General features: G+C 51.2%; 1 long non-coding RNA gene across 2 annotated transcripts; it reads right to left on the bottom strand.

Annotated features, from left to right (window-relative positions):
• Positions 1 to 3,430: 3,430 nt before the first annotated feature.
• On the bottom strand, positions 3,431 to 25,202 carry LOC123613886 (uncharacterized). Of its 2 annotated transcripts, XR_012504580.1 has the most exons (4): positions 25,081 to 25,197; positions 14,815 to 14,946; positions 4,976 to 5,086; positions 3,431 to 3,960 (listed from the first exon to the last, which is right to left on the bottom strand). It is a non-coding gene; the product is annotated as an uncharacterized LOC123613886 (long non-coding RNA). The 2 variants fall into 2 exon arrangements; XR_006721320.2 differs by lacking the exon at positions 14,815 to 14,946 and having other exon boundaries at positions 25,081 to 25,202.
• Between the last annotated feature and the right edge of the window lie 1,006 nt (positions 25,203 to 26,208).

Below are 26,208 nucleotides of genomic sequence, written 5' to 3' on the forward strand. Positions count from 1 at the left end.
TGGGCTGTTTTAGAGACCTTGCTGCAGAAAAAGCCAGGAAGATTATACTAAGTTCTGGAACAGTTCAAGAGATGGAAAGGCACCAAAGGAACATCCTCTGTTCACTTCATGGCAGGCTGCGTCTGAAACAAACGTGTGGACAACAGGGCCGTCTCTGGGTTTCTGGCGGTTAGAGAGGGGATGCAGGGATAAAGGCAGGCTGCAGGGGGTCAGAAATAAAGTTCACAATGAGAACCAAAGAAGTAAGCCCTGGGGTTCTGTTTGGAGAACAGGAGTCAAGGGTTGAAGTTCCGGCAGTGTGGTTAGGGTTGAGGATCAATGGAAGAATGGAGAGGTCGGTGCTGTCGGTCTGAGGAGAGGGCGAGCCAGCCATCCTGTGTCAGGTCAGATCACTATTAGAGTCGGGTCAGTGGGTGGTGGCCTACCAGGTCTGCGTGAGAGCGGGTCCAGTTTTCCCAGTCCAGCAGTGCCCGTTCATCTGCCTCCTTCCTTCTAGCCCCAGGATCCCAAGGTTGTAAACAATCATTAGGACATTAGAACACACCGGTTTAGCACTTTCCCATTCCAGCTCCCCTGTGCCTTGCAGGGAGAGAATCTCTAGCCCTTTCAATCTTTACCCTGGCAGAGCTCCGTTCATCTTTCAAGCCTAGTTCAAATGTCACCTCCTCTGTGAAGCCTGCCCTGAACCCCTGCCCTGATATCCTCTCAGTTCTCATGGCTTCTTGGACTCCGTCACCACACAGATCACACTGCACTGTATCTCTCAGTTTTCGGTCTGTCATCCCACTTGACTAAGGGCCCCTGAGAGCAAGGCCTCTGTCCAATTTGCCTTTGAGTCCCCAGGGCCTGGCACTGAGCCTGGTGCTGGGAGGAGCTTAAGAAATACATAGCAGCTGGATGAATGAAGCAAAACGAATACGCGTCCACACACAGGTCATAGGTTGCTGGGTCTGGGAAGCGCAGTGAACTTGACAACTGAGTCAGGGAGTAGAGATCCCTGACTGTTCTCACCGCAGGCCTCCAGGCCATGTCTGATCAGAATGAAGACATGCAGCAGGGGATGGGGGATGGGATGGGGCAGTGGCCTGGGGAGGGTGATTTCTGCTCATCCTTGGCCCATTCTCCTAACTGTTTTCCCTCCATCTGGCCTCGAGCTCTGGACAAGCTCCAGGAAGCCAATGCAGAGGCTAGCCAAGTGACATCTGACCCACCCTTCTGGTGGGCACCATGCCAATGTCCTGTCTTGCTTGTGATGTCAGAACACACCCAGCTGCCCCTTCTTCTCTGGCCATCTCGGAGGACTCCATCTCTCCCAGTACTCGAGTTCCTAAAGGGCCCTGACTGGGGGCCCAAGCCCTGCTCTATATGGCCCCTCCCACTCCCTTCCTGCCAAGCTGGGATTGAGACAGCCTGACCAGGCCAAGAGAACTGAGGCCAGGCCCCCTGGCCTCTTGGATTCTTGATGTAGCTTTGCCACAAAACTGATGGATGACTGTGGTCCAGTGTCTGGCCCCTGCTGACCCAGTATTGTCCCCGCTGGTGTGTGAAGGTCCCTGAGAGGGACAGCGCCTCCTGGGAAGGCCAGAGGGAACCCACTTGGGTGCAGAAACATGGCCTTCACCACACCCGGGGCATCTGGAGAGCTTTTAAGGAAGGGATCAGGACTGGGCACGGATGGTCCCACAGGCGGGACTGAGGCAAGCAGCGTCCGGCGCCCATCCGTCCACCCGCCACCCGCCTGCCCGCCCGAGCCTGCACCCGCCTGGCCACAGGCTGAGGAGGCATAATCATGCTGGGCTATTTCAGACCTATTATCTCAGCTCAGCTTCTGCTTCCTGAGCAGGCCCCGAATTAGCCTGGCGCTTTGTTCTCAAGTGCATTTGTCAGATCGCTTGGCCTGTACCTCGGGAAGGAGGGAGAGGAGGGAGGGGAGGGCCGGGGCGGAGAGGGGGCGGAGAGGGAGCCGGAGGAGGAACTCGACGCTAATTAAGTCTCATTAAAAAAAAAAAAAAAAGACGACAATGAGGAATAAGGAGAAGAAGAAAGAGAAACGAAGTGGAGGGGGAGGGAAGGCTTGCTGAGGAAGCAGAACAGCCGCCGTGAGACACACACACACACACACACACACACACACACACACACACACACACACACACACACACACACAGAAACGCCCAGGCACACACACGCCCACAAGAAGACACACAAACACACAGAGCTCTCCTTCCTGGCAGCCTGCGCCCCTCTTCCCAACACTCAGCCCTGTCCTGGCCCAGCCTGGCCAGGATAGAAGTAGGCACAGAAACCTGGGCCTCCCTGCCGTCAGTGCCCAGGGCTGCTGGGCTCAGGATGAAGCCCGGCCCTGCTTCCAGTCCTGGCTCCACAGATCAGGAGCTCTGTGGTCTTGGTCAAATCCCCTCTCAGGCAGGACCTCCGTGTCCACGTTTGTCACAGGAGGTGAACCCTTAGGCCCACTTCGCAGGGCTGGTGGGATGAATCAGGAGCCCTCTGTGCAGAGCCTGGGCACAGAAGGGCTCCTCTGCTCAGGCATAGCTCCCCCACCACTGGCCTCTGCCTCTGGCCAGTGCCCTCCCAGGCTCAGACCCAGCTGAGCTGTTCTCAGAGCGGAGGTAGCAATGCCCCATGGCTGGGGGCCTGCTGGCCAACCTGCGCTCCTGCCTCTGTTGGCCTGTGCCCCATCACCAGCTGCTTTAATGGAGTATTGCTTGGGCAGGGAGGCCTCTGTGTCTCTACAAAGGTCCCAAATATTCCTAATGAACTAACTCTAACTTGTGCTCTCTCTCTCTCTCAGATTCTTGGTCTCTTAATAACCTACCTCTCCCAAGGCATCCCCCTCACTGGCTGACCTCAGCCCTCCCATCTGCAAGACAAAGTGACCTGCACTCCCCAACCCACCCCGGGACAGGGGCTGCCTGCTGTCTCCAGGCAAGAGAGTACTTCACCCTACCCAGAGGGAGGGGGCCTTTGCCAGCTCCCAGCGGGTCTTTCAAAGATTTAACTTCAATCTGTGCCTTTGGGGCTGGCAGTGACACTCTTCCTTGAGTTCAGAGGCATGAATTAGATGCCATTTCCAAAGCTCTTGTAGCCAAGCATTCCTAAAAACCAGCTTGGTGGCAAGAACCTTCATTTGGGAGTCAGATGGTCCTGGATTCAGATCTCTGCTCTGCAAATCACTAGTCATGGGACCCTAAGCAAGTTACCTCTCCTTTCTGAGCCTTGGTTTCCTCCTCTGTAAAATAGGGTTCATTTCACAGGTACCTCGTAGTATGCCTGCAAGGATGACATGAGATCATGTGCGCAGAGCACTTAGTACTGCGCCTGGAACATGCTAAATGCGCAACATATTGGGCTATGTTTTAATTGAGATGTAATTGACATAAAACATCATTAGTTTTAGGTGTACAGCATTATGATTTATTTATATACATCTATATTGTGAAATGACTACCACAATAAGTTTAGTTACCATCCATCACCACAGTTACAATTCTTTTTTCCTTATGATGAGAACATGGTGGGCTATTATTATTACCTGCCCCCACTTCCATTTCCCCAAATCTCCCCTACTCCATCTGGCCCAGCCCAGACCCAAATACCCTCAGAGCAGCCCAGATACTCCTATGCCTGGTGGGGCAGAGGAGGCGGAGGGAGTCCCCAGTCAGGGGAAGTTGGGCCAGGACTGCAGGGGTCCATGTCACCCCCAGGCACGTCTTGGGGATCCAAGATCACAGGGGCCTGGGCACTGAGGTCAGGGACCGGGGCTTCAGCATCAGGAGTAGTCAGCTCCGGGAGCAGGAATGGGATGGCATGGGGTCTGGTCCCCTGGCTGCCAGTCTCAGATTTGCCCACGACTCCATGTGCCCTTGTCTGAGTCCCTGCTTCTGTAGGGGTGTCAGCTGGCACCCCTTCCCCCAGCGGTGAGGCTGCAAGAGCTCCAGGCTGCAAAAGAGGAGGTCACTGTTAAGGCTTCATCTGGGCTCAGGGAAGTCAGCTGGCAGGCCCCAGTCCCACCGCCCTCCCCCCGCACTCCTCCACTCCCCTCTCTGACAGAGCTTTTTCTCGAAGCCACTTCTGCAGTGCACCCTTCAAGCCTTCCCCCCCCCACATTCCTGTGCAAGCCTTCCAGCAGTCCCAGACTGAGCTGGGGGCTCGGGTGGGATATGCACTGTGAGCTGAGTTCCCATTGTCCACAAATCGGGACCAGCTGTGAGCAGCCTGAGAGCCCCGGGCTCGTGGCCACCCCCACTCCCACTATAGTTACAGAAGAAGGGAGTGGAGGGAGCCCACCGCCTGCCCGCCTGCCCGGGGCTCCCCCCCGCCCCAACACACACAGCATGATCAGCTCCCTAGCCAGAACAATCAAGCATTATGAATAAAGATGTGCAGCTGGACAGAGAATTCCTCCACACCCACCTGGCCCACCCAGCAGCTCCCAGCCTCCCTCCCCCAACCAGACCCTCTCCACCCAGGGGTACCCCAACCTGGCATGCGTTCATGCAGAGACCAGTTTCTAGGGGCACAGGACTACCTCAGTCTGGCACTGCCTTCGAAAGAGCAGCCTGGTCCTCTGGAAAGAGGTTGCTTGACCCTGTCACGTCATAACTTGGGTGGGCTTGTGTACAAAGCTGCTATGACCTCGGCCATCAGGACTGGTGGGGAAGGAGGAGGCCAGACCCTGGGGAAGCTGAGGCCAGGAACTTGATTCCAAAGCAGGAAGCTTGATCCAATGGGGTGTGGACCCTGATCTTAGTAAGCTCAGTGTTGGGGCAGGTCCAGTGACAAGAGGCTAGGGGGTGGGTGACGGTCTGTTGGTAGCAGAATCATAGGATTCTAGATATTCTGCACTAACAACAGCCTTCTAGTCAGGTCCTGAGCACACGGGAAATTGCAACCAAGGCTTTGTGTGGGAAGTGGGCTTTGGACAGAGCATCAACCCTGGGAGAAAGAGACGTACATGTTCCACTGGACAACATCGTAGTTTGGACCCATGTCTTCTTGGGGATGGCATTGAAGCCACAATGGACATGTTTGGCTCAGGATTCTCTCCAAGCCCCAGGCACTACAGCTGATAAAATAAGAGAAGTTTCAGATCCTTTCCCATCACACTGCCCCTCTCTCACTCCCACCCCTATGTCTTGCCTCTATCCCAACCTCCATTCCCTATGCCTAGCCCCAAAATCCGGTGGGACTGAGGTGGCCCAGGTCAGAATTAGCTTCAGACCTGAGGGCTGGGTCTCTAGGTCTATGATCTCAATCCCGGCTGTGCAATGAAATCACCTAGGGAGCTTTAAAAAGTCCCTAAGCAGCAGAGCATGCCCCAGACCAACTGAGTCGAGATCTCTGGGGATAGAATTCAGTCATCCATCACTATAAAGTCCCCCAAGTGAGTCTAACTGTGCAGCCAGAGTAGAGACCACTGTGCCAAAGAAGAGCAGTTAAGAACAGGAGATCTGTATGGGGAGGGTGTGGCTCAGTGGTAGAGTGCATGCTTAGCATGCACGAGGTCCTGGATTCAATTCCCAGTACCTCCATATAAAAAATAAGTAAATAAAGAACAAGAGTTTGAAAGCAGAGACAATCAGGATCCCAACCCTGCCACTTCCTTGTGTAGAAGATTACCCAACCTCATCAAACCTCAGCTTCCTTATCTGAAAAATCTGACCTCCATGATTGTTGTGAGGATTACACAAGAAAACACACACCAAAGATCTTAGCATGGTACTCAGTAAACATCATGATTAGCCAGAAGGGCTGATTCAGGCAGAAGCTGACACATAAATCGGAAAGTCATCCCTCTTCATCCAGAGTCTTGTAAACTTAAGTTACAGGTTGGCAATGTTAATGGTGGCAAATCCATCAATGGTGAAGGCATAAAGTATCAGGATGGAGGCATTAGAAACCATCAAGTCCCATCCACTCATGTTACAAAGATGGAAACCAAGGTGTAGGAAGGGAAGGAGACCAGAAACCTGGTCTCCCAACTCTTGGGTCCATGTGTGTGCTCAGGTCAATACACGTTTATCTACTATGTAGATAAGTACTGGGCACTGTATTGTCATGGAAGAAGCATGGAGGAGAATATGTTGGAATCCCTGCTCTCAGAGGGCTCAGAGCTGGGCTTGTAGATCTGTCAATTACAAAGGATGGGAAGTGGTCAGTTCCATCTATATAGAAAGTTCTCCACTTCTCTCCAAAGAAGACTTCAACAGGCAGAGATGGGCCATGGAGGTGTTTCAGGCAAAGGAGACATGGGTAAAGACATTGAAGGTTTTGGAGCAAGGGTTAACCTTTCTAATCTTTAGGAAGAAGAACTTAGCTTTTGGGTAGAGGCTGGAGAAAAAGGTAGAAGCAGGGAGGGGACTGTAGCTCTAGCTCAGGGTTCAACTGATGACGATAAGATTCAGTCCTGGGGTGGAGGGTATACAGTGATAGAGCGCGTGCTTAGCATGAACAAGATCCCGGGTTCAAACCCCAGTACCACCATTAAAAAAAACCAGAGAGACACACATTACTATATTTAAAATAAACATCAAGGACCCACTGTATAGCACAGAGAACTATATTCAGTTTCTTGTAATAACATATAATTGAAAAGAATTTGAAAAGAAAAAATACATATATGTGTACATGTATAACTGAATCACTCCGCTGTACACCTGAAACTAACATTGTAAATCAACCACATTTTAATAAAAAATTTTTTAAAAAAGATGCAGTCCTTCTGTTTCTTCTCCAGTCCCCACCCCTCAAGGCTGATAACCTCATCTCATTATGCATCGAGAAAATGAGCACCATCATACAGAAACTTCCTTTTATCCCCATAAATTCCACAGCCCCCTTGCTCCTTCTTCCTCCATAACGGTGGAGGACAAGGCCCTTCTCCTGTCTCAAACCAGCCCTTCAAACTGGACTCCAGAGCCTACCCTTCTCACCTTCCCAAGGCTTTTTTGGGTAGCTCTTTCTACTCTCGGTTTCATTCCCTTTAACAAAGACACGTGTTCCATATCTTCATTCTTAACAAAAGTAAAGGGAGGGGAGGGTAGAGCTCAGTAGTAGAGGGCAGGCTTAGCATGTGTGGGGCCCTGGTTTCAATCCCCAGTACCTCCATTAAAAATAAAATAAAGGGGTGAGGGAAGGGAAAAGGAATATTTTTTAAAGACAAGACTTTCCTTTGATCCACATCTCCCTCCAGCTCTGGCCCCACATCACTGCTTTCCTTCCCCAGAGGATTCTACCCTCCCCTCTAGCTCTGCTTCTCCACTGTCCACTCATCTGTCAACCACTGCATTCTGGCTTCTACACTCACCTCTTACTGAAATCACTCTTATGAAGATCACCAAAACCTGCCAGATTACCAGATCCAGCAGACATTTCTTGGAGCTGACATTACGACAGGCCGGCCAGTGCAGTGGTTAAGACAGGGCTTCTGGAGCCAGCCTGCCTGCGTTTGAACCCTGGCTTTACTGCTACCCAGCTGTATGACCTTGAGAAAGATACTTAAACTCTCTGAGACTCAATTGCCTAATCTGTAAAGTGGAGGCGAGCAGCACAGCACCACCATCGTTGGGTGGATGTCAGGATTCAGTGACGTCATACCTCTTCGGCAGCTGCACCCAGGGCTCCACATGAACTGGCTCCATCCGTGGCCTCTATCTGACCTGACTTCTCAGCAGGCATCCTAACCCTTATCCTAATCCTAATCCTCCTCCTTCTGTAAAAAGTATCTTCTCTCAACTCTGGGACATTACACTCTCCTGATTTTTCCCCCACACCTCATGGGCCCCTCTGTTCACCCCTCCTCTCTCCAAATTCCCCTCTCCTCTCTGTACTTTCTTCTGAGGTGAGTGCATCCATTCCCACAACTTCAAATGCCATTTATGTGCTTCTTACTCCCCAATGTTCATGTCCATCCCAAACCTCCCCAATCTCCAGCCTCATTTTTTTAAATTGAAGTGCAGTCAGTTTACAATATTGTGTCACTTTCTGGTGTACAGCATAATAGTTCAGTCATACAGATACATACATGTATTTCTTTTCATATTCCTTTTCATTATAGGTTACTACAAGTTATTGAATATAGGTTACTACAAGATATTCCCTGTGCTTGTTGTTTATCTATTTTATATATAGTAGTTAATATCTGCAAATTTCGAACTCCCAATTTATCCAACCTAATGTAATCAATCACCTACTTGTTAGCTTCCCTTGAATGCTTCAAGAAAAATCCAAATTAAACATGTCCAAAGAAAATGTCTGCAGTCAGCCTGAAGCCTGCCCCTCCCCTAGTCTTCCCATCTTTAGTAAATGGCATCATCTACTAGTTGCTCAGACCCAAGCCCCAGGAGTCCTCCTTGATTCTTTCCTTCCCCTCACTCCCCAAATTCAATCTGTCAACAGATTCTGTTCTACCTTGAATGTATCTCATCTATCCATGTCTCTCCACTTGCCCTGCCATCACCATTTCTCTGACAAGGACACTGGACAGCCTGTCCCTTCTTCTGCTCTCTCTCTTATCCTGCTACAGCCCAGGCTCCTCACCATGGCCAGAGTCACTGGGTTTTTTTAATTATTTTTTTTTGGGGGGAGGGAGGTAATTAGGTTTGTTTGTTTGTTTGTTTAAATGGAGGTACTGAGGATTGAACCCAGGACCCTGTGCATGTTAAGAACGTGCTCTACCACTGAGCTATACCCCTGCAGAGTCGCTGATTTTTTAAAATGTATTATCAGACTATATCTCTCTCAAATTTCAAACCTTGTGGTGGGTTTGCTTGGAATAAAATGCAAGTTTCTTACTCTGGCTTACAATCCACCCCCTAAGATGTGGTCCCTGCCTCCCTCTCTGACCACATCTTGTCCCACTGGCCCCCTCCTTCTCTCCACACCAGCCACACTTATCTTTTCTGATCCTTAATATACTCAAGCTCTTCCTGGCCTCAGGACCTCTGCAGTTGTTGGTCCTTCTGCTTGGAAAGTTGACTCCTCAGCGCTTCAAACTGCTGGCTCTTTGCCAGCCTTCAGGTCTTAGCCTAAATATCATCTCCTTAAAAAGGTCTTCCCCGAACCCCCTTACCTAAAATAGCGCCCCCCTATTTTTCTCTATCTCAGCCATGCATTGATTGCCTTCATATCTCCTTCTGTATTTATTCATTTGTTTCTTCACTGTTTCCCTCACTGGAATGTAAGCGTCATGAGGGCAAACACCTTGACTGTCTCATTCACTGTGGTTTCCCCAGAATCTGGCACGGTGACTGTCACTGAAAATGCAACAATTGCTGAATGAATGGATGCATGAAGCCAAACAGAAAATGGGCCTAGAGAGGAAGGGATACATTGGAGAGATACTAAGGAAAGTAGATGTGATAAGGCTTGGTGATGGATTGGAGGTGGTGGGTGAGGGGAAGGAAGGAGACAGTGATGACTCCCAGGTTTCTGGCTCTATTAACTGAGTGATTGGTTGTACCATTTATGAAACTGGGCCATATGGAAAGGGACGAGTTTGGGGGAAAAGAGGATGCCGGCAGCTTGTTGCACTGAGTCTGAGCTCCCTGTCTGACATAAAATGAACATGCCCAGTAGGGGCCTTGTGACTTGAACTTCAGTCTGGAACTAAAGGAATGATCAGGACTAGAGATAAATAATGGGACATGATCAGAATGACTGGAAGTGGGAGAATGGACTTTACTGCTCTGGAGAGAGCAGAGAGAGAGAAGACCAAAGACAAAAGCTAGAGCCAAGCTACCCATGTATGGCAAGAGTAGAGACTAAAAAAGCCACATGATGCAAGAGACCTGGAGCCATTTAGTGTCTCCAAAGCCAATGGAAGAGAGAATGGCAAGCAGGAAGGGACAGGTGGCAGGGTCAGATGTGAGACTGGGAAAAGGTTATTGATTTGGTGACAAGGAAGCCACTGGTGATCTTTAAAAGGGCAAAGTCAAGCGAGAGGGTGAGAGGACGTAAAGCAGTAGACTGAGGAGAGTGGGAGGTGAGGATGCAGAGATACTGAGGGTAGACAACATTTCCAAGAAGTTTGGCTGAGAGGGGAAGGCCAGAGAGAAGATGATAGCTTAAGAGGGAGGCCGGGTCAAGGGAGGGTTTCTTTGAAGGATGGGAGAGTGCTGAAAATCCTTGTGGGCTGAAGAGGAAATAGCACTCAAAGGAGGGGGAGAGATGGAGATACAAAAGAAAGGGAATAATTGATGGAGTTAGAGGTTAGGTATGGAACAGAGGCTAGACATATCTTCCTAGGAGACAAAAAGGAGAGAGAGGAAGAGAGGGAGGGAGGGAAGGAGGAGAGAGAGCGACTGGGAGGGAGGACATACAGAAAAAATCTGAGATGGACAACCTTTGTCTTAGCAAAATTGGAAGCCAAATATTGGGAGGGGTGTAGCCGTGAGGCTGGAATGGAAAAAAAGTGGAAGATGGGAATGGCAGTCCCCATGGGATGAATTAAAGGACTGGAACATCAGCATCAGCAAGAGCCTCCTGTTGAGGCTGGCAAACTTAGAAGGGCTAGGAGCTAACTGGCCAGGACTGGGGACAGTAGCAGATGGTGTGCAAAGCTGGAATGGCTTCACATCATGAAGGTCATGGCTGGCACAGGGTCTAGAGTAGACAAATTAGGGAGGTGAGGGAGGCCTGAAGAGGACTGAGGACTGGGAGAATATGGTTGTGGATGGGGATGAGGGACTAAAATGCTCAGGAGTTGAGGGGACCAATTTGGTTTTGTTTGTTTGTTTGTTTGTTTTTCATTTATCCAACAAATGGTTACTTAACTGCCCAGTCCCAAGTACTGGAACCAAGACCAGGCTCAGAAGGGTTGAAGGAGCCAGTTATCTGAGGGGTGGGAGTAGAGGGGCTGAAGATTGGAAATCTTGGGGCTGAAGCCTTCCCAAGTAATGGCAAGGCTTGGGATGTTGCCAAACCAGTGGGAAGCTTCTACAGAGAGGATGTGTGGATGATGCCATGGAGGTTGTAGGATGGCTGCGGGCCAGGCGGAGTGGACATCCATGAGGATGCTGAAGCCAGTGGGGGAGGCAGCAGGTGCCAGGGTGGAGAGAAAGGTCTGGGGACTTGGTGGTGTGAGAACTGAAGACTGACCAGTGTTTTCTGGTCAGCAGTGGGGCTGAGAAAGAGGAGAGGGTCTTCTAGTCAATAACATATCTTTCTTGGGAAGAGGGGGAATTTAAAGTAGGCACAGGAGCCCGGGCCATAAACAGCCATTGCAAACCTGGACAACACCAGTCTCCCTACTGCTCCTCAAAGCCAAGCTGGGAAAAGGTGAAAGCAGAGCATCCACTGGAGAGAGTTACCAAAGGGAGTTGCAGGTTTCAGTTCTGATCTGAGGGTAAAGGGAGTTTTTTGGAGAAAAGATGGAGGTTGGTGACTTTGTTTCCAATACAATGGGCTTCCATGGAGAACACTCAAGGTTGTTGGTGGGGTAAGATCAGACTTGGAAAGGAGGATGTGGGATTGGGGTGGCACCTGAGAGAGCCCTCTGTTCTTGGAACAGTCACCACAGGGGGTAGATGCAGGGGTCAAGGGAGAGGTCCATCAGGGAGGTAATACTGACCTCTGGGAGTATGACCACAGCAGCTGGTCCACCATCTTCCCAGCAGAACCAGATGCAAGAGGCAACAGAGAATAGGGCTGGCTGGGTCCCCGAGGCAGACCCACACCAAGCGTGTCAAGCCTCCCACATTTCCCTGGAGGTTTCTCAGCTGAACCAGCCGCTTGACTTCATTTGTCAAGAAGTTGGCCCAAGTAGCTCCTGAATAGAACTGAGGTCGGGTTTTGGTGGTGTCGGCAGAGCACCATATTGGCACAGAACGGCGTACGTTCTATTTGGTTGCTTTTCTCTCTGAACCTCATCACTTTCTTCCTCACCTGAAAAACCAGAGTAAGAATGCTTTCCTCACAAGATGGCTATGACAATTAACTGAGAGAATGCTCTGAGAAGTTTTTGTAAACCTTTTAGTCGCTGCAGAGATGTCAGTCAGGAGCATCTCATTACCACTGAGAGGAGGGCTATGGCCCCAAGGCACTCTGATGAAGGCCAGTGGACCCATTAGCTTGTCTGGCTGTCCAGTGGCCCATCTTCCTTCTTGTCAGTACAGGAAGCTGTCAGTGAAGGGCCTGTGCCAAGCTGGGAACCTGCTGCTCCCGGGCAGGTAGGAATCCAATGGAGAAAAGGATGGGAAACGAGAATGCTGGGGAGAGGGAAGCATGTATTTGGCTACCATCTAACCCTGTCCCCTGGGGACTCCAGGACCTGTAGGATCTGATTTCTTGCCTTTTTGGCTATTTGGGGGCCTCTGGCTGGCCAACTAGATGCTGGGCAGGAAGTCCAGAAGACCAGCCTGAGATGGGAGTGATTTCTACAGGGGACCCTGAGGAGCTGGGAGAATGCAGTGGGTGGGAGAACACTGGGCTTAGCAAGGAGGGGCCTGCAGCCCTGGGTGACACCACGGGGGAGGGAGGGGATGTGAACGAAAGAGCTGAGCTGGAAATTGGGGAAATCAAACATAAACCACCTCAATAAACCTGTCAAGGCCAACAAACTCCCTCTTTTGTTCCCATTGCCTGAACTGTACTTGGCTTGGAAGGGGACAGCAAATTAACTCTGGTTCTTAGGCTGGGCCTCTGGCACCACACTGCCCAGGCTGGAATCCCGGCTCTACCACATACTAGCTGGGAGACCTTGGACAGGTAAGTGAACCTCTCTGTGCCTCACTTTACTCATCTGTAAAATGAGGGGAGGGAGTTGTGGGATTAAAGGACTTAACATTGGTAAAGCAGTTAGAATGATGTCTGCCATATAGTAAGCACACTTAATGTTTCTAGAGCTCTACAGTCTGGGCAGCAGAGGTTTTACAGAAAAGGCATTGGACTTGGATTCTGACCGATCTGGGGGCAAATCTTCCTTTTTTTTTTTTTTTTTTTTTTTTTGACGTATTCAAGCCACCATATATTCTTTTTCTTTAAAACTGAAGTATAATCAGTTTACAATCTTGTGTCAATTTCTGGTGTACAGCATAATATTTCAGTCATACAGATACGTATATTCGATTTCATATTCTTTTTCATTATAGATTACTACAAGATATTGAACATAGTTCCTGGTGCTATACAGTAGGTCCTTGTTGTTTACCTATTTTATACATAGTAGTTAGTATCTGCAAATCTTGAACTTCCAATTTATCCCTTCCCACCCTCTTTCCCCCCGATAATCATAAGTTTGTTTTCTGTCTGTGAGTCTATTTCTGTTTTGTAAATAAGTTCATTTGTGTCTTTTTTTTTAGATTCCACACATGAGTGATATCATATGGTATTTTTCTTTCTCTTTCTGGCTCACTTCATTTAGAATGACATCCTCCAGGTCCATCCATGTTGCTGCAAATGGCATTATTTTATTCTTTTTATGGCTGGGTAGTATTCCATTGTATAAATATACCACAGCTTCTCACTTGACCTCTCTGAGTCTCAGATTCCTCACCTTTAAAGCAGCGGGTGGACTAAACTCTTAGCCCACAGGATGGTCTACAGGACTAGATGAAGAAATGCCCATGGTTGTGACTGGCCATCCCCAGTACTTAGTAGGTGCTCAATAAATGACAGCCTCTGGAAATTTCCCAAACATCTAGCACCATTTCCCAGAAACTACCTCAGATGCCTAAATAATCATCAGGACAGTGCAGGATCCCTTCCATATGCTGCAGCCTGCCTGGTTCCTATCTTCGTGGGGGTTGGGGAAATCCAAGGGCCTGACACTTTTCTGCAAGAGCTTCCTGCTTCGTGCATCTTAGCGCAACTCTAGAGTCTATCAGAACCACCTGGAAGGCTTATTAAAACACAACTTGCCAGCTTTACCCTTAGAGTTTTTGATTTAGTAGGACTGGAGCAGGGTCTAAGAATTTGGATTTGTAACAAGTGCTGCTGCTGCTGGTCCAGGGAACACACTCTGAGAATCCCTACCTTAGCACAGCAGCTATATTGTATGCACGGAAGGCCTGGGGAAGTTGTGCAGCTGCAGATTCAGACTGAGTGGGTCTTGGGTTGAGCCTGGGATTTTGTATTTCTAAGAAGCTCCCAGGTGCTTCTGCTGCTGCTCCACTGACCACACTTTGAGTGGCAAGTGCTTGACTCTGAGTTTCTTACGAGCCTTTCCCAAGCAAAGGATTGGCAGGTAAGCGGAGGCAGACAGACCAGGGAAGGGGAGGTTCACGCTCACAGCCAGAAGTTCAGCCAAAAGGCAGTAGAAGAGAGAAGGTGGCAATATAGTGGTTTTGCTGGCAAGGTGAGGACAACAGTGAGGGCAGCTGGGCTGGATTCTGGGAATGGCAAGTGACCTGCATTTAAGGAACTAACAGAAGTGTGCATGCGTGCACACATGTGCAAGTGCAAGTGAGAAAGAAAAAATTTTGAAAGAATTTGATATATTTTTTCAAGCATCCAAGTAGTATCTTGGGAAAAATCAAAACTTTGTTGGACTTCCTTACACGTACTTTACGGGTTAGTATTGTTTTTAATTTTAATTATATACAGCCAGTGGGGGGCAGGGGCTGTGCAGTCTGTTCAGAGCTTAAATCCTCTAACGGTCTTAAAACTCAACTCTGGTGGCCACTGAAGTCTCTGTCCCAGAGCCTTGGGGCCTGAGGTTGTGGCCAGGCGTGTGTTCTGCTGGCTCTCCTTAACTTCTCCCCAGGATCTGCAGAGGAGATTCAACTTTCTTAGATGGAGTACAAGTCATCATCAAAGGGGATTCAGGATTCTTAGATGAGGTGCAAGATGTCCCACCAGAATAAAGAGGGTCCAAGGGACTGGAGAGATATCAGCGTCACTGGATTGAGGAACAAAGGAAAGGCACAGGTTCTCCATGGACTCTCCAATCAGCACACACCCACACCAGCAACCCTTGGTCACCTGCACCTGCCAAAGGCAAAGAGGCTTAAGATTCCAAGTTACACCAACCTGCACGTGAAGTCTAGTCCTACCTCTTCTTAGCTGTGTGACCCAGGACAAATACCTTTCCATTCTCAACCTTGGATTCTTTTCAGTAAAATGGAAATAATAACAGTTCCCACCTTTAAGGGCTCTTGTGACAACTATAATAGGGTGTTTAGAATAAGGCCTGGGACATCGTATGCCCTCAAAAATGGTGCTGATTATCATTATCTAATAGTCATCCTAGTTATAGTAATGGTACCATCTCCATAGAAACAGAGATGAGTTTGGGCACCAGGAGACATCAGTTCAAGGAGACAAAGGGGCAGATGTGAGAGGCAAGTTGTGTTCAAGACGTGTCTAGAAGGAGCCTGCCAAGATTGCTCAGGGACACCTCCCACTGTTCAGTCCTGCCAAGTCATGTGGGGACGGGTGACACCATCAGCCAAAACCCAGAATGAGTCCTGAGTGACCTGGAAACCCCAGTGATGGAACAGAAATCCTTGAGGACACAGGGCCTATTTTCATCTCTCTTCCTAGTTGAAAGTTGTTAAAACAGAGCTCTTTTTCCAAAAGAGCACATCTGTATTCAGATGTACTTGGGAGTTCTGAATCATCTGAATGGTTCTCATCGTCCCCAGGGCACCAATGTCGGCTACAAGGATGGCTTGAGAGGGTGATGAAAGGTGGCCTTCTGGTTCCTGCCTCCACCCCACCCCAACCTGTGCCAGCCCATTCAGGCCAGCGCGTCCCCCCTTAGCGTCAGCAGGAACCCCTTTCACCAGCTTCTTCAGACCTTGAAAGATTCATTCTCCCAAACACAGAGAACTGAGGGAGTAACAATTTATTTGTCTTCCTGGTTTTATCACACAGACATCCTGGGCTGCCAGTCGAAGCTTCTGGCTAGCATGAGACTGGCCAAGAGCACATGGAGCTGCCCCTGGCATGGCAGCCCAGACCCGGGACAGTCTTTCGGAAGCTCTGCGGCTGATTCTCAGATGCCTCTCCAGCTCTTCTCTTCATGGACGCTGGCTTGGGATGGGAACCATGGATCATGCCCCATCCCTCCGTGTCCCAGAAATGGCCAGTGACTAAACCAAAGGTGCCCAGGGATTTCTGGGAAAAAAAGCCAGGTCCCCAGCCTACCAGCTCTGTCCTAGAGCTATGTTACTGGATTTCCTCAAACTTTCTCCAACCTTTCTCCAAGTGTGTATGCAGTGCCTATTAAATCAGTCTACTTGGTCTGGTCAAAGCCCTCCTCCCCCTTCCTCCAGGCCCTCCGTCCTGCACCACAGACCCCTCTCCCCTCCAGCTTCAGGGCCTAATCCCTAGTGTCCTTTTCACATCCGCACCCTCCCCCTCCGTCCCAGCCTGTTCTCCAAAGGAATGGGCCTCCTCCAGCCTTCCCATCTCCTGCTTCCCACCTCCCTCACCCCCAGCCCTATAGAGTGTCATAAATTCTAACGAAACCCCATCAGGGGAAGAAAAGGAGCAAAAAGTGCCTAATTGGCAGGGGCCTCGAAGCTCTTGGTCCCTGTGGTGGGATTGATAAGGTTCCTGGGAAGCGGTAGGGGTTTGGCAAGAGGAGGGGGGAGGCTGGGGGCCTGCCTGCCAAATGTAGCCAATTAATGTCAGTGCTGCCTTTCATGCCAGCCAATTAAGTCCCACATACTTGTCACCAGCCTCAGGAAGGGGGGCAGGGAGGGGCGGGGCAGGGGGTTTCAAGGGAACAACTAATTTCCCTGCAGCCAGAATAATGCAGCCTTCAGAATGGGGAGAGGGTGCAGGGAGAGCTAGAAGGTGGTCAGGGGTTGCAGGGGGCAGGCGGCAGGGGAGGGGGCAAGGTGCAGAACACTGGGGCTCTGTGGGGACTTTGTTCGGAGCCCTGGGAGAAATGGAAGATGGGATTGGCTTCAGGGACCAATCACTGCTGGGAACTGGGAAGGGAACGCACTTTCTCACTTTGTGCCCCGTGCAAGCAGAGCCAGGCACTTGCCAGTTATGTTGTTGAGTCTTCACAACTCCCGGGCAGCTCAGAGAGGTTACAGAAGCTGCTCAAGACAGAACAGTTGTAAATGGCCAGAGTAACGTGCTATTAACCTGGCAAGGTCCATGGTAAATATACCTTAAGACCCTTGCAGAGCAGGGCCAGTGGCTTAAGCATCCAGGAGCCCTTGCCACCCACCTCTTCACCTTCACCAACTAGGCAGAGCGTTCTAATTGAGGGCAGCACAGCCCAGGCTACCAGACAGCAGGCTAGGGTGGGAGATGGTGAGAGACCTTTCAAGACAGGGATAAGGACAGGGAACAGTGTCTCAGTGAAGGAGTATCACTGTGAAACTAGATATCCCCACTGTTAGCTCTCCAAGGATGCAACCCGCTACAGATAGGAGGGACATTTCCAGATAGTCAGAGGTACCGAGGTGGTCTTGGCAGCTCTTCCCTTGAACATTTGATGGTTAGGGAAGTTGCCTGTCTTGCTGGCTTGGGGGAGAATTCTGAGAGCTCCTGAAGGAGAGTCCAAGAAAAGCCTGGTCATGGCTCAGGAGCAGGCTGGCAGAAGGCTTCAGGGACAGGGAGAAAGAGGCCCCACAGAGGCCCCTGGGAGTGAGCAAGGCTCCTGGGGGCAGCCCCTGGCTCAGCATCAAACACTCACCCTTGGGAGCCAGTCTGTTCTCATGCTTCCCTCAGGGAGAAAGTGGCTGAATGAGACAGAGCCGAGTGCTGATCTTAGCTCCACCACCTGTGAGCTAAGTGATCTTAGGGGAGTCCTGGCCCCACTCGAAGCCTCAGTTGTTTCATCTGTGAAATGGGGAGAAGCAGAATACGGACCTCCAGGGCTGTGGAGAAGCTCACAGAAGAGACAGTTTGGGAAAGGGTTGGAACCTATGACTGACAGGCCAGGTCAGAGATGCTTCTGAGCAGGCTGTTGGGGTCAGGGCAGATGTGCCCAGGAGCTGGGCCACGCAGTGCCACCAGCTGCCCCTCTGCCCTGGGTGCAGGCAGAGGCACCACAATGCGCGCATTGTCATGCAGATGATTTGCCAGCCCGCCCACCCCCAGTGGGCCCACTAATGACCCTGAGAGATGGTTGGAGGCTGGGGCAAGCTAATTACATGGCCCCAAGCCCGCCAAGACCCAATAATTACACAGCAACTTGTACAGAGAGGGTGGTTAATTGTGTGACAAGCTGTGAGGGGAGGGCTAGGGCGCCCCTCGAGCTAATGAGCTTCCCCCAGAGTCCATGGGGCAGGGCCAGGGTGAGGGGATGTGGCACACAGGCCCGTCCCATTCCCAGCCCCCCATGGCGCCTGGCTCCCGGGAGGGTGGCAGGGCGTGCCGGAGGGAGGCGAGCAGTGATTAAGAGCCAAAGCTCGCCTCGGACCTGTCTCCTCTTGCCAAGTCTTGCTCAAAGCTGCACCTGGTCAGGTTCTGTGGGCCTGCTCAATCAGGAGCCATCCCCCTCTCCACACCTCCATCACCCCAGGGTGACTTCAACTCTTCCAAGCTTCTTTCCTGCCCCTGTCCCCGACTGGTTGGCAGACTGGCCATGGCCAGGAGTCAAAGACAGATCTGGGAAATCCTTGACCATCAGAGCTAGCAGGATCCTCCAGGATCCACTCGCCTATCCGCAATCCAGCTCTGGCTCCTCACAGGGGTGAGAAACCAAAACCCAGGTCAGCCAGAGTCCTGGCAAGCTGGTGAGCCACTCTCTCACCTGCCCGACTGAACTTGTTTCTTTTTAATTCAAAGCAGTCCTAGATACTCTGAAGGCCTTGGAGTCAGCCAGTTCTCTGTTCAAATTCAGCCCTTTCACTTTTGAGCTGCATGACTTTGGGTAAGTCATTTGATCTCTCTGAGCCCAGGTTACCTACCCCACCTAGAAAATGACAAGGTTACAAGGATAAAACAAGTTAATTCCAGTGAAACCTAGAGCTCAGTGCCTGGCATCATGTGACCACATCTAGTGTCCTCCTTGTGCAGGTTCCTGACATCCCACCTGAGACCGAACACCACAGAAGAGCCTGAGGCCCCCCACCAACTGTCCCCACCTCCTTTCCAGGCCCAGCCCCCACCTCTATACACCAGAGGCCACCCCAACTGCCCGAGCCCACCCCAACCACCAAATCTTCCCTGAATACTTCTTTCTTTTCCCTGAGACTGGAGCAAAACTGGAGAGGTTTTTGCTCTCAGGGGTGTGAGGGCGGGGGGTAAATTATCCCATCTCTCTCCCCTTCAGATGTGGCACCCTGTGGGTGTAAAGCTTCAAGGTGGAGAGAGGCCTGGGCACCTCCTTCCTCCAGAGGCCGGTTTCTCAGACGACCTCCCCCTCTCTAGCCCGCCCCTCAGCTCCTGACATTTTTGGACCCCCCCAAAAAACAAGCAGGAGACAGAAGCATTGAAGTGGCTGCTGACAAGTTGGAACAGCTTAACAAATTACTACTAATAAACTACTAGGGGCAAGAGGAGGGGAGGCCGGAAGCCAGCCTGCTCCCAAACAGCACCTCCATCTGTGCCCTGGTAGGCCCGGCCACTCCCAGCACAGCCAGAGGCTTTCCCACAGGAAGGCCTCCACAGGGAGCCTTTCCAGTCACCCCATCCCCTCCAACACCAGCCCTGAGATCTCAGGTTCCTCAGGCCTCAGAACCATGGGGCTCCCCAGGTCAGAGGTCCTCACCTTTACCGAATCCCAAGGCCTCAACCTCACTCAGCCAGGCACAGGGGAGGTAGCAAGACCTGAGCGCTCTCATCCCCAGGCTGTCTGGTTCAGGGGCTCAGGTTGGAGGCCCCCGACTTATTTGCTACCCGGCCATCCTACCAGCAAGTGTGTGGGCAGGATTCCCTCTGTGGGCACAGCTCTGGCCGCTGACTGAGACAAATCATCTCTTCTCTTGGCCTCGCTTGCTTTCTTGTCTTTCACACAGAGGCTGCCAATCCCCCAAGGCCCCAGAGAGCCCTCCGAGGGCTATCCTACGCAGGAAGTAAGATCATGGACAGGAAAGCACTGCCTCAGTTTTCAAGCGCCATACCTGGGTTGGTTGCTGGAATGGCTGCTGAGTATTATTATAATTATTGTTATTAATTCTTGCCCGTTCTGTATTCTTCACCTCTGGCCTTACTTGGACTGAGCCAGTGGGAGGCAAGGGATGACCGACTCTACCAGCAACAAGGAACACTTGCAAAGTGCTTTCACTTACATTTTGTTTAAGCTTGATGTCAGTGCTTCAGGGAGGGGTTGCTATCCCCTTTTAGAAAAGATACAGAGGGGCGGTTGGCCTCAGACCAGCACGGGCTACAGCCTTTCAGGCTTCTCTTCCCCAGGATTCTTTGCAGCAGTCATGGTAATACTTCTGAGCTCAGTAAGCAGGCCCCTAGGGGAGAGACTTGGGCTAGGGTGGAGGGGAAGAGGCAGGCCACAGACAGGCTCAGACTGAACACTCAGGCTTAGAGAGGTTAGATAATTTACCTGAGGTCACACAGCTAAGGAGTGATGTCACAACTGCAAATCTATGTCCTTCAAATTAGCTCATTTAGTGGGCCTGGACCTGGCTAACCTGGACAGGCAGAGGGCCTCCACAGTGGAGACTCAAGATGCCAGGTTTCAGAGTGGGTCCTGACCACAGGGTGTGGACTCCATCCTGGAGAGCCCTGGAACAGGGACATTTTCAAGGGGAGCTGGGCACTGCTGGGACCGACCATGTGCCGAGGCCTGTAATCTGATTAAGCCATTAGAGCCGCTGCCCCAAGCACGTGCTGCCAGGCCGCCAAGCCCTTCAATTAATCCCCAGATTAATCTGCTCCTTATCCCTGTCCCCTCCCCTCCACCACACCCCCCGCCCCCCAGCCCCAAGAAGTTGTTCCGGTCTGGAGGGGAAGGGAGGCTAGCCCCAGGGGCTTGTGGAGCTAACAGCATGGGCACCAGACAGCTCCCAGGTGGCCATCATCGCTGCCCCTCAGAGAAGGGGGGCCCAGTCTGCTCTGACTACTTCACCTTTGGTCTGTCTTCTTCTGCAACCCACCTCAGACCTTCCACTCCTTAAAGTTCCGCATTCATTCGACAACCGATTGAACTCTTAGTGTGTGCTAGGCACTGATCTAGTGGTAAAGAAGATGACAAGGTCCCAGGGGCCTCCAGGGCAGGGGAGGACAGAGAGAAACGCACAGCTACTAACTTCCCTGTGTGCTCTGGACTGTAGCAGGGGGCCCACCAACAGTTGTTGAAGGAGGTCCAAGGGAAAAAGAGGGTCACTCCAGGTGGAGGACACCTGTGCAGAAGTACAATGATGCAGTGTGAAGACGTACAGTCTCGGGTTGGGATGAGGATGGAGAGAGGCAGAGGCTAGTGTAAGACAAGGCTGCGAGTGGGCCATGGCCCATGGTGAAGGCTCTACATGTCTACGTATGTGATGGTGTGAGCCAAGCATCAGTGGCCATGTGTGCACATCACTGGAGGCATGAGTCTGCATCTCAGCTTGTGCACATGTGCAGTGATGGCCACGGGGATGGGCATTTGTATCTGAATGTGTATCTGAAGGCTTTTCCTTTGCTGATGTGCCTAGGTGTGTTTGGTCTCTGCAACTATGCTGCCAGCACCCCAGGGGCAGGGACTGGGGACTCCTGTAAATTACTTGCCTACCAAGTGCCAAGGACCCACAGATTCTGACAGAGAATCCCTAGAACCTATCTCTCCATCAAATAGGCCTGACGAACTGGACGTCCCAAACCTGGGTTCGTATTCCCTTCTTTGGAAGGCAGGGGGAGGTAATTACTTTTATTTATTTTTCGACAGAGGTACTGGGGATTGAACCCAGGACCTCGTGCATGCTAAGCATGTGCTCTACCACTGAGTTATACCCTCACCCGCCTTGTATTTCCTTCTTAGACAGGGCCCTTCACTCTGCTCTAACTAACCCTAGCCAGGGCCAAACAAGCCTGGGAGGCTGGCAGTGATGGGGCCTTTCACCTGCCTCTCTACTGCCATCCTGCCCAAGCTCCCCACCTGTCTCACCAAGATTGCTGTAGAGTCTCCTCATGGCTCTCCTGCTTCCTGCCTTGACCTAGCCAGAGCCTAATGTCCACATACCAGTCGGGGGTCGGCAGGGTGTTCCATTCAAACTAAGTCAGATCCTGTCAGAGCTCTGCAGTGGCTCCCACCTCACTCAGAATAAAAGCCATCGTTCTTTTCATGGCCCTCACTATAGCACGGCAAGATATGCCCTCCCCTGCCCTGTCATTACTTTTCTGACCTCTCTCCTAACTCACCCTCTTGCTCGCTGCCCTCCAGCCACACAGCCCTCCTTGTTGTTCCTCCAGCAACCAGGCCCTCTCCTGTCTCAGGGTCTTTGACTTGCTATTCCTCCTTCCCGGAGGGCTCTTCCCTCAGATATAGACAGGGCTCACTCCCTCTCCTTCGTTTTTGACTCATATGCCTCCTGTCACCCTGTCAATGAGACTCACCAGGACCAATCTACTTAAAATTGCAGATTACTTCCCACCCTACCCTGGCACTCCCTCTTCTCTGTAATCTAGTCCCTTTGCGCTCCATAGCACTGATCACATTTGAAGGCACTGTATGATTTACTCATTTATTATGTTTATTATGTGTCTGTCTCCCCTCACTAGAATGTAAACTCCAGGAGATCTTGGTCAGAGGTAAGCACGGATGTTGCCCCGGCTCCTAAAATAGTTTCTGACATCTAGTAAGCACACAATGAACATTTGTTGAAAGAATGCATCCTGGGGAGGAAGCCCCAAGGGCCAAGTTCTGCCTAAAGCTGCTTTGAGATCCAGGAGTTCCAGTCCTCATTCCCAATGCTACCCAACCCTTCTCCTCCCAATGAGATGCCATTTGGTTCTTCAAAGGCCCAAGTGGGATGAGAGTGACTATGCGCACAAGTGCCCATGCGTGCATGCGCGCTTTGCCCGGATATGGGCACTGAAATCAGGTCCTTTGGCTCCATTGCTGGCCCACAGAACTTCAGAGAGCCCCCAGGCCCTGCCCTTCCCCTCCCAGGTTTCTCTCAGCTGCTGTTCTTGTTCCCCCAATAACTCCCTTTTCCTCTCCAGGCCCCGTAGCTTTTGTCTTTCTTTCCTCAAGGTCTTCATTGTCCCTCCTCTGACTCTCACCCTGGGTGCCTAGGCTTTGGTCCCTACCCTTAGTGTTTCCCTCAACCCCTGTACCTCGCCCCTTGGTATGCTCAGATCTGGATCCTTTCCCTCATCACCTCCAGCCACTATGCCTCTGCTCTCAAGGTCTCTCCTGTCCCTCTCCCATCCTTTCAGGGACCCTCGCTATCTCTGCCCCTCTCTGCTTGGTGTCCCCAAGTCCTGCCCTCTCCCTGCAATGCTCTCCCTTCCCGCTTGCTGGCAGACACCCAGGCTTTGGCTCTCATAGCCGCTATGTGTTTCTGCCTGGCCTTTGTGCCACCTGCGGGCCCGGCGTCCCCAAGGGCTCTCCACACAGCCACTCACTAATTAGGTCAATTATGAGGTCAATTATCTAATCCTCTCCAATCCAGCTCTGCATTGCTCCACACACTCACATCCTCAGGCACGTTCAGAAGCCCCAGGCAACAGATGCTCTGGCCCTTGCTACCTCTCATGTGGCTGCCCCTGGCCTGGCCTCCTGGCTAAGCAGGTTCTGCTCATCACAGAAAATTTTGGAAGGGATGGAAGGCACTGAATAGTGGCTAGAAATACAGTGATTCCCAAAAATGATGTGTGAGGAACCCCTCCCTAAGCAATGCTGATGTCACCCACCCAGGGATGTGACTTCACTGGGGTCAATTCCAGTGCCTGGACGTGTGTGTGTGTGTGTGTGTGTGTGTGTCTGTGTCTGTGTCTGTGTCTGTGTCTGTGTTGGAGGTTGGGAAGTGGATCCTGCCTGGAGACAACAGGATGGACAGAAAGAACTCTAGGACAAGGCTCCTTAATCTTTTTGTGAAGTCACGTGCCTCTTGAGCATCTTGATGAAGGAACTGGGAAGAACTGGTTTCCAGACCCCTGGAAATGGGCCAGAGATCCTAGTCGTTAACGTGGATCCAGAAACTCTGATTCAATGGCTCTTCAATGGCTGATTCAATGGTGCCACCCCCCGACTCAGGAAAGTTCACCCCTTTAGGATGAGCTCAGGAAATCCTCAACTTTCCCCACCTCTTCCCGGAGCCTCAGTTTCCACTTCAGGAGTGTCTTGCCTGCCCACCCAGTTACCTGACAGCTGGTGCCACAAAAGTCCAGAGTTACTGTAGCTGCCGGGGCAGCAGGAACTGTCCCAGGGCCCTGGCATCTGTGGCAGGTCTCTGCTGGAGCACCCACCCTGCAGCAAGGCCTCATATCACTGGCCATCTGAGCCAGGAAGAGAGCCAAGGAGAAGCAGACCAGATAAGGGGCAGGCAGAAGTGAGGAAATGAAAAAGGGAAATAGGGAGTCCAGGGAAGGGCAGAGATGAAGGCCAGAGAAAGACACTAAAGAGAATGAAAGCAAAGAAAACACTCAGTGGGGACAGTGCTTCCATTGTCAAGGAAAACCAAGAACTTCACCAAGTCTGATCTCTTTCACTGCACAGATAGGTAGATTCAGGTCCCAGAGACAGAAGGGGACTTGCCTAAGACCACACAGCCTATTGCTGGCGGAGATCCGAACACCCAAGCCCAGAATGTTACTGCCCCACTTCAGCTGAAGGGCCCTGGGAGGGGAGGGAGCCAAGAAGCACAGGGCTGACAGCCTTCAAATTTCTGTCACTAGCCAGGAAGATACTCATTACAACAATCATAACAGGGACATTTTAAAAATAACTTGAATATCCAACAAGAGGGGATTGATTCTAGTTTACCTCAAGTGTTGAATGCTTTGTAACAAAAGGAACTTGTTGATGAAATTTAGTATCAGAAAATGTTTACAATACACTCTAAAGACCAGTTCATAAAGCCAAACCAGTAAATACTGATAGGGAAAAAAAAAAAGACCAGAAAGAGGAAATACACCAAACTATTACCACTTGTGATCTCTGACAAGGGTATTGCAAATCATGGCTGTCTTCTTTTTGCTTGTTCGTATTTGCCGTATTTTCTTTAATAAGCATGTATTATTTTATAATGAGAAAAAGCAGTAAAATGTTACCTGTCAGATCCTTTTTAGCATATTCATCTCCAGCTCAGACTTTCCTCCCGACCTCCAGGCTCCGAAACCCACTGCTGGTTGTCCCACCAGCCAGCCAGGCCAGAGCCAGAACACAAGGCCATTGGCTCCTCCCCTTCCTATGGCTTATCAACTTTAGTTGTCCCCACCCCACGCCCTTCCCAGCTTCCCCACAGCCACACCCAGCAGGGCTCCTGCAGCCTCTGGCCTGCTCCACCCCACCCAGCTCTCACTGATAATCTGGGCAACTTTTGTTAAAATGTTCATCCAATAATGTCTCTCCCACCTGCAAAGTCCCCATTGGAATGGCAAAAGCCCTACCTAGTCTCACCCGACACCACCCTCCCTACACACATGCCCTTTATTCACTTTCAATCCACTTCTCCTGTCTGCCCTCGTTTGGGTGCTGGGTTCATCTTTCCTGGCCAGCCAGAGGCTGATTCTTGTGGTCGGGGAGTAGACTCTAGCAGAGCCCAGCCTCCGGATGGAGGCAATTCCAAAGGGCAGCAGGGTGAGTCACAAAGTAGGGGCTGGGTGTAGGGCAGAGAGGACCGTGGGACTGTCTTGTGAGACTGGTGAGCTCAGAATACATACTCACAGGCAGCCCTGCACAGTCTGCATATGCCCCAGCAATAGCCAGCCCAGGGAGCCCTCACACCCCTGGTGCACAGGCCTGCACCTCCCACAGGCCCCACCCACACCCCCCACCACACCCCCACAACCCCACCCCTGACACAGAATGTGCACATTCTCTCTGTTCAAAGAAGCTTTTCCCCAGGGGTGGGTATAGCTCAGCAGTAGAGCTGCATGCAGGATGTCCTGGGTTCAATCCCTACTACCTCCATTAAAAAAAAAAAGCTTCTCCCCAGCCCTATCTCTCAGAGTTTAAAGACTTGGGGTGCACACCTGCAAACAAGCACACAGCTTCACACCCTAGGATCTGCCCACCCTACAGTGGCTGTACCCTGCTGGGTATCGGGTGAGAAGCTTGGTAGTAAAGAGCTGGGATGTGGAGCCACACGGGCTACCTACACAGCCTGTCTCCCCTTGCACTGGCGTGTGGCCTGGTGTCAGTTTACATCACCTCTCTGAGCTTCTGATTCCTCAACT

This window comes from Camelus bactrianus, chromosome X (assembly GCF_048773025.1).
Source record: "Camelus bactrianus isolate YW-2024 breed Bactrian camel chromosome X, ASM4877302v1, whole genome shotgun sequence".
Classification (NCBI taxonomy): domain Eukaryota; kingdom Metazoa; phylum Chordata; class Mammalia; order Artiodactyla; family Camelidae; genus Camelus; species Camelus bactrianus.